This window comes from Odocoileus virginianus, chromosome 31 (genome assembly GCF_023699985.2).
Source record: "Odocoileus virginianus isolate 20LAN1187 ecotype Illinois chromosome 31, Ovbor_1.2, whole genome shotgun sequence".
Taxonomy (NCBI): domain Eukaryota; kingdom Metazoa; phylum Chordata; class Mammalia; order Artiodactyla; family Cervidae; genus Odocoileus; species Odocoileus virginianus.
Genome location: NC_069704.1, coordinates 20,060,906 through 20,077,468, shown reverse-complemented (window position 1 = coordinate 20,077,468; position 16,563 = coordinate 20,060,906). Strand labels below are relative to the sequence as shown.

Here is a 16,563-nt window from a genome sequence, read left to right as displayed (position 1 = left end):
CCTGATGACTGTCCTGCAGATCACTTTGGGGAATGGCCGTAATGTGCCCTGAGAAGCTTTTGCTGTGTTTTGAGATTATAAGTGGCCCTTAGGCTGTCTCACTCTCTCCCACCTTGCTTCAGTTGGGTTTGTTCCTATTAATGATGAATCTGACCGCCATTCCCCAGATTCCTTCTTCCTTTAGGAACACATCAGTTCCTCCAAGTGCATACAAAGTATTAATACATTCGGTTCCAGAATATTCATTTTAAAGTGGCTTGGGGGACTCCTAGGACCCTAAATCAAACTGGAAGAGGCAAACACTCCCTCATTTTAAAAAAGTTGGCACCTTTTCTGTGCTTTATTTTTGCCCATTTCTTTCTGTTTATTTTTTTAAAATTTTTATTAGTTGGAGGCAAAAACCACTACAATATTGTAAAGTAATTAGCCTTTTCTGTGCTTTAGTTCAGCCAAAATATCAGCCTGAAGGTAGTCATGCTGAAACTGGCACAACAAAGCCATTGAATACCTTACCATGAGGTCTACGCAGTTTAAAAGAAAAGGAGGGGTTTCTCTGGTGGTCCAGTGGCTAAGACTCCACGCTCCCAAAGCAGGGGGCCAAGGCTGGATCCCAACCTGGCTTGCTGCAGTCAATGAATGCAAACAATCAGACACGTCTTAGTGACTGAACAACAATAACAACTCTTCCCAGGAGCGTTCATCTAGGCCTGGCCGAAGAGGCAGGTCTCAGGGCCAGGGCCCCAGACCTGCCCAGCTGTCCTCACTGAGGGAGCTAGATCCTACGTGCTGCAACTAAAGATCCTGCATGATGCAAGGAAGACTGAAGATCCTGCCTGCCACAACTAAGACCCAGTGCAGCCAAATAAATAAAATAATAGTAATAAAAAAGAAAAGTAAAGGTTTAGAGGCTAAAATGTTTGATGACTGAATTATTATCTGGACTGAATTAACTAGATCTGAAAGAAGCATGGTTGAGCGGAAAGAATTTAGAGCAGTGTGTTAGGGGCGGGGCAGGCGCACAGCCGGGTGTTAGCGTGAGATCACGACCTTCATCGCGAGACCTTTAACCAGAGACCATTAGCGCCTCAGCGGTGGTGGTGAGAGATCCCGCCTGGCCAGCAGTCAGCTGGACCGAGGTCCTTGTGTCTGTGAGTGTGGTGAGAGGCGGATTGTGGCCTTCTCCCAAGGGCACTCCAGGCCTTCTGGTCTCAGGCCGCCAGGTGGGCTGGGGGCCTGGGGACAGGCTGAGCGCTGTGTCCTGCAGAGCTCTCGCTATGGCCGCCCACTGGGTGGGTCCAGGCCTTGAAGTGGTGGGGAACCTCTGCTCCATCCTCTGCGACCTAATGGCGGCAAGCAGTCATCCTGGGTCACAGTGCTTGGGACGTGTCCTCGGTTTGGGGAGACTGAGGAGCCTGAGGTCTGGCTGGGTCCTGTGCGCCTGGTTCCCTCAGTGATGACAGCTGGGCAGGGTCTAGGGCCCTGGCCCTGAGAGCACCGCCAGCTGAGACCTGCCTCTTCAGAGGGGCCTCAGCACTGCAGGAAGGACCCGGACCGCGTGGATCGAACGCTCCTGGGCAGGGCTCTTATTGTTGTTAAGTCACCAAATTGTGTTCCACTTTGTGTGACCCCATGGACTGCAGCACGCCAGGCTGGGCAGGATACTGGCCTGAAAATGGACTTAGCCAGGGCTGGACCCTGAAGGATAAAGTCAAGCCTTGGGACCTTGAACAAGTAAAATGAGGGGCAACAATGTTGCTTTGCCTGCAGCATTTAAGTGTTCAAAGCCACAAGCAGGCAAGCAGACAGAATTAAACGCCTGCTTTTCCCTTTCTTGTCAGAACAGAGAGTAACATGTGCTTTGGTGGAAGTTTACAGGAGCATCTTGACCTGAAGAACAAAGGATCTGACCCCAAGAAGTTTGCAACAACTAATCACGTCCCTCCTTCACTTTTCCTATGAGAGGGCTTTGCTGAAAACTTTCAGGGAGTTTGGGGTTTTTAAGGCTTGAGTCACCTGTCTCCTTGCTTGGCCTTGCAGTTAACCTTTCTCTGCTCCAAACTCTGACCTTTTGGTATTGTTTGGCCTCACTCTGCATGAGGCACACAGACTTGTGTTTGGTAAAATAGGACAATTGAATCTTAACAGTCCATTTAATAGCCGTAAGTAGCTTGGACGAGTTGCTTAATGTCAGTTTTCCCAATTGTAAAATGAGGCTAATAATGTATTTCATACAGTTGTATGAGTATTAAAGCTGTTACTAGCCAATAAGATAAACAATCATTGTTATCGTTATTATTACTAATTTTGTTATTGATTACCCTGCTGGTGGAGATAAAGGCTTAAAGAAAGAATACTTGGAAGGCTGAGTACTTAAGTGTATATATGTCCATTTGATGAACACTCCTTGTATACCGTGTACACTATGCCACTTGCTACTCTCAGTACTTTGCCAGCATTAACTTCAGCTCCTCCCGAGTAGTGTTCTTTGGTGGCTGATGGCAGACTTTCCATTGCAGGCAAGCAGTGATGAACCTCACTCGTACTCCTATGGAATGAGTCCTCACGACTTTGTCCTGAGTAATGTTCTGAAGGTCATTCTTTAGGAAGGAGTCATTAGTGTGGAAACTCTTAAGTAAGTATCTTCCTTTGTGTGGTGTGTTATTAGGAGGTAGCAAGGTGCAGTGGTGAGAGCATAGGAATTAAATAGACCAGGTTCCAGTCCCTGCCCTGCTCCATTAGCTGTGAGCTATTAGAGGAGCTGTTACTGTCCTAGCCTCAGTGTCCTCATCTGTAAAGTGGTGATGATCATCATCTGCTTTATCTATTCTCTTGTGGCTTAGGTGGTAAAGAATCTGCTCGCAATGCTGGAGACCTGGGTTCGATCCCTGGGTTGGGAAGATCCCCTGGAGAAGGGAAAGGCTACTCACTTCAGTATTCTGGCCTGGAGAACTCCATGGACTGTATAGTTCGTGGGGTCACAAAGAGTCGGACATGACTAAATGACTTTCACATTCACAGTCACTTATCTATTCTAAGAGTGAGAAGAGGGATTACATATAGAAATGTTATATAAAAGGAGAAATATTGTCCCAAGAGTTAACTAATTTAATGGTCAAACAGACAATACCAGGAAGATGGTACTACTTCCTTGAAATAATTCAGTGAGCAGTTGGAACTGCTTTACTGCCTTGTAGAGGAGGTAATGTGATGCTAGATCTGAAATTTTAGTCAATGTAAAGTTGAGTTTCCCATTGTTCCACATTTCATAAACTTTGTAGTTCAGCATTATTATGGGACTTAGTGTTATTGTTTCAATATTCTCCAGCCATTATTCTTAGTCATTTCCATGAAAAATGCTATTTGTCACTCTCTTTATCACCAAGAAGGGATGTGGATTGCTGGACATTCACTACAGTAAGCATGTTAAAAGGACTGACTCGTTGTTCTGGAAGAAATTAGGATCCTGACACCATTTCCATTTTCAATAAGCCATTTTCTTTTCCTCAAGAGTTTTCAAAAAAAGAAAAAAGGACTGTGAAGGGTTATGTGCAAGTATAGCTGATGTTGGAAAATAGAAACAGAAGTAATGAGAATTGAGAATCAGGTAAAACTTCATCTTCCAAGTTAGGAGAACAGGCTTCTGAGTAATTCACGTAGTTACTCTGCAAACTTTACAGGTGGAAGCCCTCACATCTCTGCGATTTCACTTGTCAACATCTTTTAACATCTGTTTGTATTGAGGTGGCCACCATGTAGAATGTGAAACAATATAGCTCTAAGTTTAAAACCTTTCACGAAGGACTTCCATGGTGGTCAAGTGGTTAAGACTTTTGTCTTACAATGCAGGGAGTGTGCGTTCAGTCCCTGGTTGGGAAACTAAGATTCCTCATGACCAAAAAACAAAACAAAAACAGATTATAGACAACAAAAATAATGTAACAAATTCAACAAATACTTTAAAAATGGTCCCCATTAAAAAAAAAAGAAACCTTTTTAAAAATGTTAAAACCTTTCATGAGCATCAGAGTTCTCACCTGTGACTTAGAAATAATATAATGGTGTCATAGTGTTATTATAGGTCTAAGTGGGATAACATCTACTTTTTTTTAAAGCACCCAAAATAGCAGTCAGCACACATTAGGGACTCAAAAGGACCCTGAGCCCCTAATTTTGTACCCTGTCTCCTTACTCTTCCCTTTCCTACTCCTTTATTGGCTTTCTCAAAGAAGAATTTTGACTCTGGATTTAGCAGTTTTATCATTCTTTGATGTGACAAACCTTGTTTGAAGTTTAAATCCATTTAACAAATGTTGCAGTAACATGGATGGACCTGGAGGGTGTGTTTTGCTAAGTGAAATAAGTCAGAGAAAGACAAATACTGTTTCACTTATGTTTCACTTATATGTGGAATCTAAAAAATAAGACAAACGAATATTATAATGCAGAAACCAACCCACAGATACAGAGAACAAACTAGTGGTTCTGATTGAGGAAAGTGGTGGGGGGAGGCGCAAGAGAGCGGGGGGAGATTAAGAGGTATGAAGTACTGGGTATAAAATGAGTAAGATATAAGGATGTATAGCAAGGAAAAATATGACCAATATTTTATAATATCTTTATACAGAGTATAAACTATAAACTTAGTGAATCCCTATGTTGTGAACCTGAAACTAATATCATAAGTCACCTCCGTGCTTGCTTAGTCATTCAGTTGTGTCTGACTCTTTGCGACCCCGTGGACTGCAGCCCACCAGGCTACTCCATCCGTGGGGATTCTCCAGGAAAGAATACTGGAGTGGGTTGCCATGTACTCCTCCAGGGGATCTTCCCAACCTGGGATCAAATCCAGGTCTTCCACACTGCAGGCAGATTCTTCACCATCTGAGCCAACAGGGAAGCCCAAGAATACTGGAGTGGGCAGCCTGTCCCTTCTCCAGGGGATCTTTCCAACCCAGGAATCGAACTGAGTCTCCTGCATTGCAGGCAGATTCCTTACCAGCTGAGTTACCAACTCTACTTCAAAAATAAAAAAATCCATTTAACACATATATGCTGAGCACCTACTATGTGCCAGGAGATGGAGTTTTCTGTGAACAAGAAACAATCTCCTGAGAAATCTACTCTCTAAGTAAGTGTTTTGGCTTTGAGGATATAGCACTATTTGCTCAGTCTTTTATGTTCATCATGCATAGTCAAAAGGATCAAGAGTACTATGTTGATTTTCTTGTGTAATTCTGGGATGGTGTTTAAAATGAGCTTTGGAATATATGACTTTTTAATCATAATTTTGCTATTTAACAACTGTGTAATCTTGGGTGGAGTTACTTATCTGAACCACTATTTGCTCATCTGTAAAACAAGGATACAGTTGCTAACTTATAGCATCATTTTCAGGATTAAATGAGATAGAATGCATAAAGTATTAGACTGTGTGCTTAGCATATAGTAGATACAAATATGGTAGATATTATAATTATTGCCTACTGGATACTAACTTAGAAAATTCTAATTCTAATAGATTATTTGCATATATACACATGCAGACACACTCAACTACTCCTTTATTTTCTACACAAATATTTATTGAGCTTCTCCAATATGAAAGGCATACAGTAGTGACCTAAGGCAAATGCTTTCCCACCTGTCTCTGTCCTTACGGAGATTACTGTTTATAGGGAAGATGCCTATTAACCAAATTATCATGCCCATAAATGCACAGGTGAACCCGTGGTGAGCATCAGAGATGAGAGGTCACACAATAGGAACTTGATTTAGTCAGAAAGATGAACAAAACCCCTGTTGTAGAAGTGATGATTGAGCTGAAATCTCAGGGAGAAGTTAACTGGATATTTGAGCAGGGATATGTGTTCCAGGAAGAAAGACCTCTGGGTGCAGACTGGGGCAGAGGAGCACATCAGGCAAGACAAACTTAAAGGCCACTGTGGCCAGAACAGGGAGGGCAAGGCAGAGCATGATATTAGATGAAGTGAACAGATGGTCTGACCATGCCCTAGACATTGAAGAAAGGGCAACATTTATTCAATCATTCCTTTACAGGGCATCATTTATCCAGTTATGTTTTGACATATACAACATTGGGAGCATGTAGAGATGGTCCCTACTCAGAAAATTTACTGATTACTGAGTAAATTGAAGCATTAAAGACTGTGATTACTTACAGCACAAGATGGAAAAAGATATCATCTGACAGGTAGGGGCAAAGAGCTGTAAGAATTCAGAGAACTGAGAAATTGTTGAGACCTTTCTAGAATTCTTGCTGGAAATGAATGAAGATTCCCCCACCCCACCCCAAGAAGTACTGTTTGATTCTGATGAAAACAAGGGGGACAAAATCCATGATCACAGAAGTGGGAAAGGGAGCAGTCAAAGATACCAGTGACTAGTTTAATGTGGCTGAAATACTTGAGCAAAATAACAGAAGGTGAGCTGGAAGGAACCAGATCAAGAGGAGTTTTGAATGCATGGCTGAAGACATGTGGTTTTTATATGACAGGGAAAGCCAGATGAATGACCTAACCAGAATCATAGTCTAAAAAGATCAACCTGGCATTGTGAAGGGTGAGCTGAACAGGGGGAGAGCCTGATACTTGGGAGAGCAGCCAGCAAACAATGACAACTATGCCTGTTTGTCTGGAGTATGAGAGCTGAGCAAGGATAAAAGAGGCACAAGAGGAGAAAGGTGAAGTGTATTCATTTGCTGGGCTTCCGTGACAAGTGCCACAAACTGGGTGGTGCTTTCAACAGAAATTTATTGTCTCCCGGTTCTGAAAACTAGACATTTGAAATCAGGATGTCAGCAGGGCCACATTCCTTCAAGCCTGTAAGATCCTTCCTTGTTTATTCCTAGCTTCTGATAGTTTGCTGGCCAACTCTGACCTCAAGCCGCCATAAATCCACCCTCTGCCTTCTCCCCGTGGTCTCCCCGTGTCTCAGTCTCTGCAAGCTAGCTGTCTCCGTAAGGGGATGGCAGTCATGTTGGATTAGGGACCCTCTCTACTACAGTATGTTTAATCTCCTCTTCAATGACCATATTTCCAAACCAGGCCCTCTTCTGAGGTATCAGGGGGAGGACTTCAACCTATCTTTGCTAGGGAGTGGGAGGTGCACAATGCAACTCATAAAACTAGGCTGGAAGTCTTACTGGATAGAAAGACAGACGGAGCAGGCGAAGATGAAACTCCAAATGTGACTGCGCTGGCTTCCCTGGCTGACCTGCCCTGTGCTTGGATGTTGCAGGAAGCTACGGTTACTGTGATGAGACGGCAACCCTCTAAGGGCTCCAGGGCTCCGTGCCCCGCACCCCTGACAGTGCTGGCTCCTCATCCAACTCCCACAGCTATGGGAGGAACTGTTTTCAGAGGAAACGTCGGGGCAAGTTTTCACCTTACTAGACTTAACCAAGCCTAGTACTGTCTGAGAGAGAAAAAGCCTGGTTTTCTGACATTTTGTAACACTTCACACTATAACCACTAGATGGCAATCTTCACACATTTTCACGTTTTTTTCTTTTTTTCCCCCAGAAGCAGGAAACGGAGGTAACTATTTAGCCCTTGAAATAGTTAGGGAGGAGTCCTGTTTCATGTGATTCCCTCATAGATTTAAGTGTATGGAAATCTGAAAAAGTGGAAGGAAGACTGTCTCTCACAATAGTCCTAATCAGATTGAGCACTGTTCATACCTTTTAGTCGCATAGTAAATAACATTTATAAATATTCATGGGCTTGTTGCATTCAACCAGGGGGAAAACAAGGACCATTAACAGCAGACGGTCATATAACTGATGCCCAAACATCTCTGGTATATCAAAGAGGAGACTCTTATTCCGTGTTATCTGGTTACTTGCTCATTAGCAAGGGTCGGGTGGGGGGTGGGAACTTGCTGGAATGTTTTCACTGTATCAGAATTCACGCTTATGTCATTTATATTAACCAGAGAGCCAGAGAGAGGCAGCTTTAGCTTTGAGACGATATGGAGAGGGGAGGAAAAGATTAGAGAATTGTAGATCTCCAGCCTGCGCACCTAGCAACCCGACTTGGAATGCTGTTTAAAGAAAATAGTTATTGTTGTTTCTTTAAAGATCTGTTTTAAGTTCAGGCTAATGGTTTGTGTAAGCCATCTTCATGTTTTCTCATTGAAATCTAGAAGCTGAGTTGGACAAAAGGAATAACATAAAATTGTAGGTGCTGGTTAATAAGGCACACTGCAAAACAGAAAATTCCAGAATCTTATATTTCTCAAGTTTTCCCCCCAAAGTCTTCAGTTCTATAACATGTAAGTATTATATAAAAGGACATTTATGTTGGAATTATGAGATGCGTCTGCTTTTTTGGAGATAGGTCCAAAAAATAAGCTTGTACTTTTTATTTATCAAATATTTTTTCTTCTATATGCATAGTCTGTACTCAGGCAAGGAGGAGGAAACATTTGTTCAGCTAGGTGAATTTGTTCTGGTAAGAGAAGGTGAGGCCTTTCTGAGGCTGGCCTTCCTTTCTTCATGCACAATTCCACCACATTATAAAAGGACACACGTACAGCTTTGTGTTTCTTTAGGTTTTCAGAAAGCGCTATCTGGATAGGTTCCATCTGACCTTATGCTTGGCTTAAATATTAAGCTTAATTACGTAGGCTATTTCAAGGGAAGCACTCAGCTGTCAAGGTGGTTCTTGACTTACACAGGTTTTCAATTTAAAGCAATCTACAGTCATTAACTCTCCCTGCCTCACCATAACTTTCATCAGGTTGAAAAGCAGACGGTGACATTCTAAATTGAAAAGGGAAGGAGCAGGGATGAGGGTGGTGCAGGAGGCGGTTGCGATGTGACCGAGTTGTTAACAGCAAAAGAGACTGAGTTAAAACTCACCCCTCCCCCACTCCTGGAAATTGACAGGCACTGAAGCTCCTTGATGTGACTTGTGTGATCTCTTTGGCTTTCAACGTATAGATGACTAACCTGTTCTTCATCCCCCCCAAAAATTAAGAGGGAAGAGTGGGTCTGCTATGAGAAAGCTCCACTTTCTCAGTGAACAAATACTACTAGGTAATATCTAGGTTTCACACTAGATGCTCATTTTGGTGGTCAGGGATGGAGAGCCCACACTGGAGGCTCAGGGTCCCAGGAGCCAGATCTTCAGCTAGTTAGGTCGGGATTCCTCTAAATGTGCCTGCCTGAGAACCACAGCATTCTCAAAGCAGGACATGCTGCATGGCTCAGCCTTAAGGGCAATGAACAGGCTTCAGAGAAATTAAGTGATTTGCTGAAAGTCACTCAGTTGGTTCATGGGAGAGTCAGGACAAATATGATAACTACCATCCATTCAGTACATACCATATGTCAGACAGTTTTATGAACATTATCTCTGTTCCTTATACCAAGCTGAATCATCAAATATTCTTTTCTCCAGTTAGCAGAGGTGGAAACTCAGAGAGGTTAAGTAATTGGTTTTCATGAGGTCTTGATGTACATCTTATGTGGGGATATTTTGACACAGAGGTTGTTTTTATATTTGCACCTCTACAGTGCTCTTAAACCATTTACACTTCAGCTTAAAATATCACCTAATAACGAGCTTCACAAACATCCTCACTCCACCCCTGCTCATCCTTACTGGATGAGGTTCAGGACTGGGGGTTGCCAAGGATGGGTAAGATCAAGAATGAATTAAATAAAGGTTGGGTTGGAGTTAGGGGCCAGGAATGGGGTGAGGGCAAGGATTGAGTAAATTCAGGGATGGGGTGAGGGTCAAATTGAAGGTGAGGTCATGGATGGAATTGGGCAAAGTTTCCTAATGTGTACTTTCTTAAATATTAATTTAAAAAAAATCACTGAAAAGTGTAATGATTTACTTTTAGACTGTCTCAAAATTTATTTTTCCTTTTCCCTACCTTCCATAATTGAGGTTTCTGGATTTTGAAGTAGAACTCCCTTCACTGCAATGTTCCACCTCGTGCTTAGTATGTTATTTGTTTCCCTAAACAAATAACAATAACACAAGGAGACCCATAGATTCAGAGGCAGAGAACCTTGTAAAAACCCAGCAAGCTGTGCCTTCAACTGAGGCTCACAGATTCAGTAACTTCCCCAAGGATGTGAAATTGTCTCCTCAGAGTAATAATAGAGCAAGGGTGGTCTGCCTCCCAAGACCAAGGTCATTGCAGTCCTGGTTGTCCTACCGCCTCCTCTGTAATCCGGGCAAGGAACAGTCTCCCTTCCTGCAGGCTGGACCTTGTGCAGCAGCTGCACATTCTAGGTGGTCAGGCTGCAGCAGCTTTCTTTTAGCTGGCCCCTTCCCCACCTTCACTTGCCATGAGGGGCTGTTCTAGACAGTTTTTACCTCCCAGACCCACTCTCCACCTCTCCCCATCCCAATCTGTGCCATGGGGAGGCTTATGGACCACAATGACTGGTTTCCTTGGCTTAAGGCAGTCGTAGAAGAGGCTGGGGTGGTGGGAGCGGGGCGGAGACTAAGGTCAGGTATTTACTTCCTGGCCCTCTCTCAGCCAGGTCACTGTGGCATGTCTATGCCCCTAACCAAAGGCTCCAGCTCCTATTTTAATACCCTCTCCTGAAGTGAAAGGCAAAGGAAAAAGGGGAAAATATACACATCTGAATGCAGAATTCCAAAGAATAAAAAGGAGAGATAAGAAAGCCTTCCTAAGTGAACAATGCAAAAATTTAGTTGAAAACAATAGAATGGGAAAGACTAGAGATCTCTTCAAGAAAATCAGAGATACCAGGGGAACATTTCATGCAAAGATGGGCACAATAAAGGACAGAAATGGTATGGACCTAACAGAAGCAGAAGATATTAAGAAGAGGTGGCAAGAATACACAGAAGAACTGTACAAAAAAGATCTTAGTGACCTGGATAGCCATGATGGTGTGATCACTCACCTAGAGCCAGACATCCTGGAAGTCTGGAGTGTGAAGTCAAATAAACCTTAGGAAGCATCACTACAAAGCTAGTTGAGGTGACGGAATTCTAATTATTTCAAATCCTAAAAGACAATGCTGTGAAAGTGCTGCACTCAGCATGCCAGCAAATTTGGAAAACTCAGCAGTGGCCACAGGACTGGAAAAGGTCAGTTTTCATTCCAGTCCCAAAGAAAGGCAATGCCAAAGAATGTTCAAACTACTGCACAATTGCACTCATTTCACGTGCTAACAAGGTCATGCTCAAAATCCTTCAAACTAGGCTTTAACAGTACATGATCTAAGAACTTCCAGATGTACAAGCTAGATTTAGAAAAGGCAGAGGAACCAAAGATCAAATTGCCAACATCTATTGGATCATCGAAAAAGCAAGAGAATTCCAGAAAAACATCTATTTCTGCTTCATTGACTATGCTAAAGCCTTTGACTGTGTAGATCACAACCAACTGTGGAAAATTCTTAAAGAGATGGGAATACCAGACCATCTTACCTGCCTTCTGAGAAACCTGTATGCAGGTCAAAAAAACAACAGTTAGAACGAGACATGGAACAACAGACTGGTTCCAAATTGGGAAAGGAGTATGTCAAGGCTATATATTTTCACCCTGCTTACCTTATATGCTGAGTACATCATGTGAAATGCTGGGCTGGATGAATCACAAGCTGGAATCAAGATTGTCAGGAGAAATATCAATAACCTCGGTGCAGATGGCACCAGCCTTATGGCAGAAATCAAAGAGGAAGTCAAGATCCTCTTGATGAGGGTGAAAGAGTAGAGTTAAGCTGGCTTAAAACTCAACACCCAAAAAATGAAGATCATTGCATCCAGTCCCATCACTTCATGGCAAATAGATAGGGAAACAGTGGAAACAGTGATAGACTTTTTTTTTTCTTTTGCTGCAAAATCACTGTGGATGGTGACTATAGGCATGAAATTAAAAGATGCTTACTCTTTGGAAGAAAAGCTATGACAAACCTAGACAGCATATTAAAAAGCAAAGACATTACTTTTCTGACAAAGGTCCATATAGTCAAAGCTATGGTTTGTCCAGTAGCCATGTACGGATGTAAAGAAGATTGAGCACTAAAGAACTTGTGCTTTTGAACTGTGCTTTTGGAGAAGACTCTTGAGAGTCCCTTGGACTGCAAGGAGATCAAACCAGCCCATCCTAAAGGAAATCAGTCCTGAATATTCATTGGAAGGAATGATGCTGGAGCTGAAGCACAAATACTTTGGCCACCTGATGCAAAGAACTGACTCATTGGAGAAGACCCTGTTGATGACAGAGGATGAGATAGTTGAATGGCATCACCGACTCAATGGACATGAGTTTGAGCAAACTCCTGGAGATGGTGAAGGACAGGGAAACCTAGCGTGCTACAGTCCATGGGTTGCAAAGAGTCAGATATAACTGGGTGACTGAACAACAAAGGCAGTGGTGGAAGATGCCAGGGCAGGAGGAGACTAAGGTCAGGTGTTTACTTCCTTGCCCTCTCTCAACCAGGTCACTGCGGCACGTTTACATCCCTAACCAAAGGCTCCAGCTCCTATTTGAATGCCTTTTTCTGTGCCTCCCTGGGTTCTAGGAGTGGCTCTCTGCATATTTCCCTTTGAGCTAAGGTGTGCTTCCTTAGATTAGGTAATGTCTCCTTCACTTTACTTGCCCTGAGATATTGCAGTATTTCTGTTGTTTCCTTAGATCACACCTCTGTAAAGAGTTTCTTAAAAATTCTCCTCAGGCTGTTTGAGTGTGCTATCCATTCTCCACTCAAACTGTTTCCTCTTCCTTCTTAACTATTTCCAGTTGATTAAAAGTCATATTATTCCACCCAATATTTAAAGGAGACTTGTAAAAAGAGGTATCATCATAAATCTTAATAATTCCTTGAAAAGCTTTAGGAGTTTGCTAAGCTGTGACCTGCTACCTTCCTTTTCCTCGTTTGTAAATAACAGATTTCATAAAACCTGGGACTCTTAAATTCAGTGGCTCAAAAAAAAATTACATTTTTTGGGGGATGAGTCAGAGTAAAATGAAGGAAATTTCAAGTCTGCCATAGTTTTTTCCTGTGGAATTGATCGACAATGAGTCTACTGTGGGCAGAGGCACAGCTGTGCTAGAAGGATCATGAAGAAACATCTGAGGTCAATTTAAAATTCCTCTCTGAAAATTGCTGGAGTCTCATCTGCAGAATTGGACCTGCAATTTTCTAGGTGACTCTGGGGAGCAGATAAAGCCCTAGAATTTAAAAAAAAAAGTTTATTCTCCAGAGAGATTGCAGCTAGACAGCTCTAGGGTTGCCAAGAGATGAAGGGTGAATAGATCAAGGTTCTCACAGGGGATCAAGTATTAATGTCCAACTGTGAGAAACAGGTGGAAGAAAGCATGCTAGGTGACCATATATTGCTATTACTCGTTTGCCAAATGAGAATTTTTTTTTTTTTTTCAGAGTGAAATTGTTTAATGACTTTGCGGTAACAGACGTGGACTAGGACTACCTGGCAAATGGGAGGTCAGAGGAATGTCTTTCTCAAGAGCACTTGTTGGGAAAGGTACCTCCAGAACATACTTGCTTCTGCTGTGCTGAGCTCTGCACCCCTCCCCCGGGGGCGTGAAGGAAGAGTGATGTGTCCATTAAACCAGGAGCCCCCAACCTCCGGGATTTACTGCCTGCAGTCTGAGGTGGAGCTGGTGTAATAATAATAGGAATAAAGTGCACAATAAATGTAATGCTCCTGAATCATCCCCAAACCATCCCCCTACCTGGGTCCATGGAAAAATTATCTCCCATGAAATAGGCCCCTGGTGCCAAAAAGGTTGGGAACCACTGCATTAAACTACTACTTTATTAACTCCTTACAAAAAGTTACTGAAGGGATGAAGAAGCTGAGGTGGGTTTGTGATTTTTCCATGGCAGGCTACAGGCAGGTACATGGCAGGTACAGGCAGGCTTCAAATATGGTTTGATTTCAAATCCAGTCCTACTTTCTTCACACTAATAGCCCAGAGTATATGATGTTTGAGGCATAAGGGATGGCAAGGAAAGTGCTAACAAGCATGCTTCCTTCTTCTGACCTTTTCTTAGAGAAAGCTAACCTCCTCCCCCCCTCAAAACAGCAGGTGGAGACCCAAGGATTGAGTGAAAGAAAATACAGCAGGCAGAGGGCCTTCACAGAGGAGACCAAGCCCAGCCAATGAGCTGAACATGGATTTCACTGAACTACATTGTACCTTTAGGTTCTGTGAGGGTGACATCCTGAAATTCTGTCCTAGATTCTTCAAGACAAACCTGCCAGTCAGTGCCCAAGGATATGCTCTCCTGTTTAAATGCACACAGGTGAGCATCCCTGAAAAGCAGCTTGTTACTGAACAGACCAGAATAGGCCTTACTTCAGACCACCATCATGAGAAAGAAGTGCTCGCTCTGTGTCCTTAACATTCCCCGGGGCTGGAGGTGGCCCCCCTAACTCTACACCCACATGGATGTTATCGGAATCTTCCTTTATTTCCGTCTCCGAAGTTCCAATTAAGGGTACATGTCTCTTCCATTCTCCTCATTCCTACCCCTTACCCCCTTCAAATTCAGCTGACCTGGAAAGCCAGCCCAGGGTTGTCTTAATAACCATAACTTGATCCTGACATCAGCCTCTTATCCAGTTGCTTCCAGCTCACTACATCCAGAGTTTTCCAAATGCCTCTCCCCTGAATTTGTTCCATTAAAAAACCATGGTTGAAAAATGATGTGGTATATTTTGCATGCATCATCTGAACAGTTCATGGCTTTTCTGATTTTTTGTTCTTCAAAACCTGTCCTCTTTTTTGTCCACACTTAATTTGGTTTTGTTTGAAATTTCTGATAAATCCATATAGCCCTGGAACAGTTATGATGAAATCTCATCATCCTTAAGGATGTAAGTTACTTTGTGGTTATCACATTTGGGTATAGGCTCACTATTTTACAAGCATTGTCTGCCTTAATTTTCACCACAGTCCTATGAAGTAGACATTTTCACCCCAATTTGCAAAAGCTGAGGCTCGGAATGGACAAGTAACATGTTTAATATCACTTAAGTGGTAGTGTTCAAACCTAGAACTGTCTCCAAAGCCCATGCTTTCAACCATTATGCTTTATAGTAAATATATTAAGCATTCTCATCTCAGGATGACATAAAGAAAGACCATGATCACTATATCAAAGCTGGGAGGGTGCTTGCAGATGATTATATCCAAATACCTGTACTGATGACTAGAAGCAGGTAGGATGGGAGAAGGTGTAAAACAGGTGGTTGGTTGTCTACTTATCATCCATTCTCCTGAATCATTCTTCCTAAGGGAACCCCGCTTTCATTTAGGTCTTCTCTATGGGACCATGTATTGCCAGGGAAGCTGCCCCCTTATTAGTCCTAGGGGATAAGTCATGGCTGGCTTACCTATCATGGTAATCTCATTCTCCTCACCATTGATTGGCTTAAACATGGACAGATGACAGAATTTTTGGCCAATGAATGTGAGGAAATCTACTGGAGAGTTTCTGGGAAGGTTTCCACACTTCTAGAAAGAGCTGTAGGAAGATATCTAAAGATATCTATGAACCCCAGGAAATTCTCCTGATGGAAGGAGAGGAAGTATTAATACTTCTATTTACTATGTCATGTTTTCTTTTTTTACTAGGTCTTTCCATAAATGTTCTCTTATTCTCAGAAAAAAATGACAAGTTATGTTTTATTATATCCATTCATGAATGAAGAAATTCAGACCTGGAATAGTTAAGTCACTCAGTTATTAATTGTAGAGCCAGTAGGCAAGTCCTGAAGTGTACGGCTTCAAATCTATTAAGTTTTGTGTTAGATATTTCACACTGGAATTAGATTTATGTTAGTGCTTATGAGTCTATGTATGTTTCCCTCTATGTGTCCAGGTGGAGTTAGGTTCTGAGTCTGAAGAGCCCTGTACCCTGAGAAGCTTGTCCTGAGAGCCAGATGGTCCATCCAGCTGATGTCTTGGTCTCATGGTCCTCTGAAATGGCACACCTAGAGATGTGTTTGTGATCAGAGAGGTGCAAATCATTCCATATCGCTGGCTTTGGGGACATGACAGGGAGGCTCCCTTCATCTTATCTAATGTCTTGCTGTCAGCTTTGATCACTTGGAGATTTTGGCTTGAATTAACCGTGGTCACAACAAGTGGTAGGAAATGCCAAATGATTGTTGCTTTGTACAATTTAAGTGATTAGCTTGTTTATTTTCTTGGTTGAATTAATTCAGCTGACCAAGCCAAGTTTTATTTCTTTTAGCTTTTTCTAAAATGAAAATATCTCCAAATAAATATAAAAATTCTTGCCTTACAGGGTTGTAGTGAGAACCAATCAGTTAATGTCCCAAATACAGTTTTTGTTACATGATAAGAAACAGCATGCTAGTTTTCTAATTCCTTAGTTTCCTGCTTCCTTCCTTTAAATCTTTACTCAATGACTGTCTTCTCAATAAGCTATGAGATTATAAAGAGAGATAGAAGAGGGCAGCAGAGGATGAGATAGATAGCATCACTGATTCAATGGACATGAATTTGAGCAAACTCTGGGAGATAATAAAGGACAGAGAAGCCTAGTGTACT

The 16,563-nt window shown here is 42.4% G+C and overlaps 1 protein-coding gene and 1 long non-coding RNA gene across 3 annotated transcripts in view; one reads left to right on the top strand and one right to left on the bottom strand.

The window, feature by feature from the left end:
* Positions 1-16,563, bottom strand: part of GRIN3A (glutamate ionotropic receptor NMDA type subunit 3A) — a 203,343-nt gene that overhangs the window by 29,128 nt on the left and 157,652 nt on the right. The window lies entirely within an intron of this gene.
* LOC110127428 (uncharacterized) lies at positions 1,069-14,688 on the top strand. Of its 2 annotated transcripts, XR_002310777.2 has the most exons (5): positions 1,069-1,220; positions 2,517-2,632; positions 8,164-8,292; positions 13,400-13,502; positions 14,068-14,688. It is a non-coding gene; the product is annotated as an uncharacterized lncRNA (long non-coding RNA). The 2 variants fall into 2 exon arrangements; XR_011484861.1 differs by lacking the exon at positions 14,068-14,688 and having other exon boundaries at positions 13,400-13,807.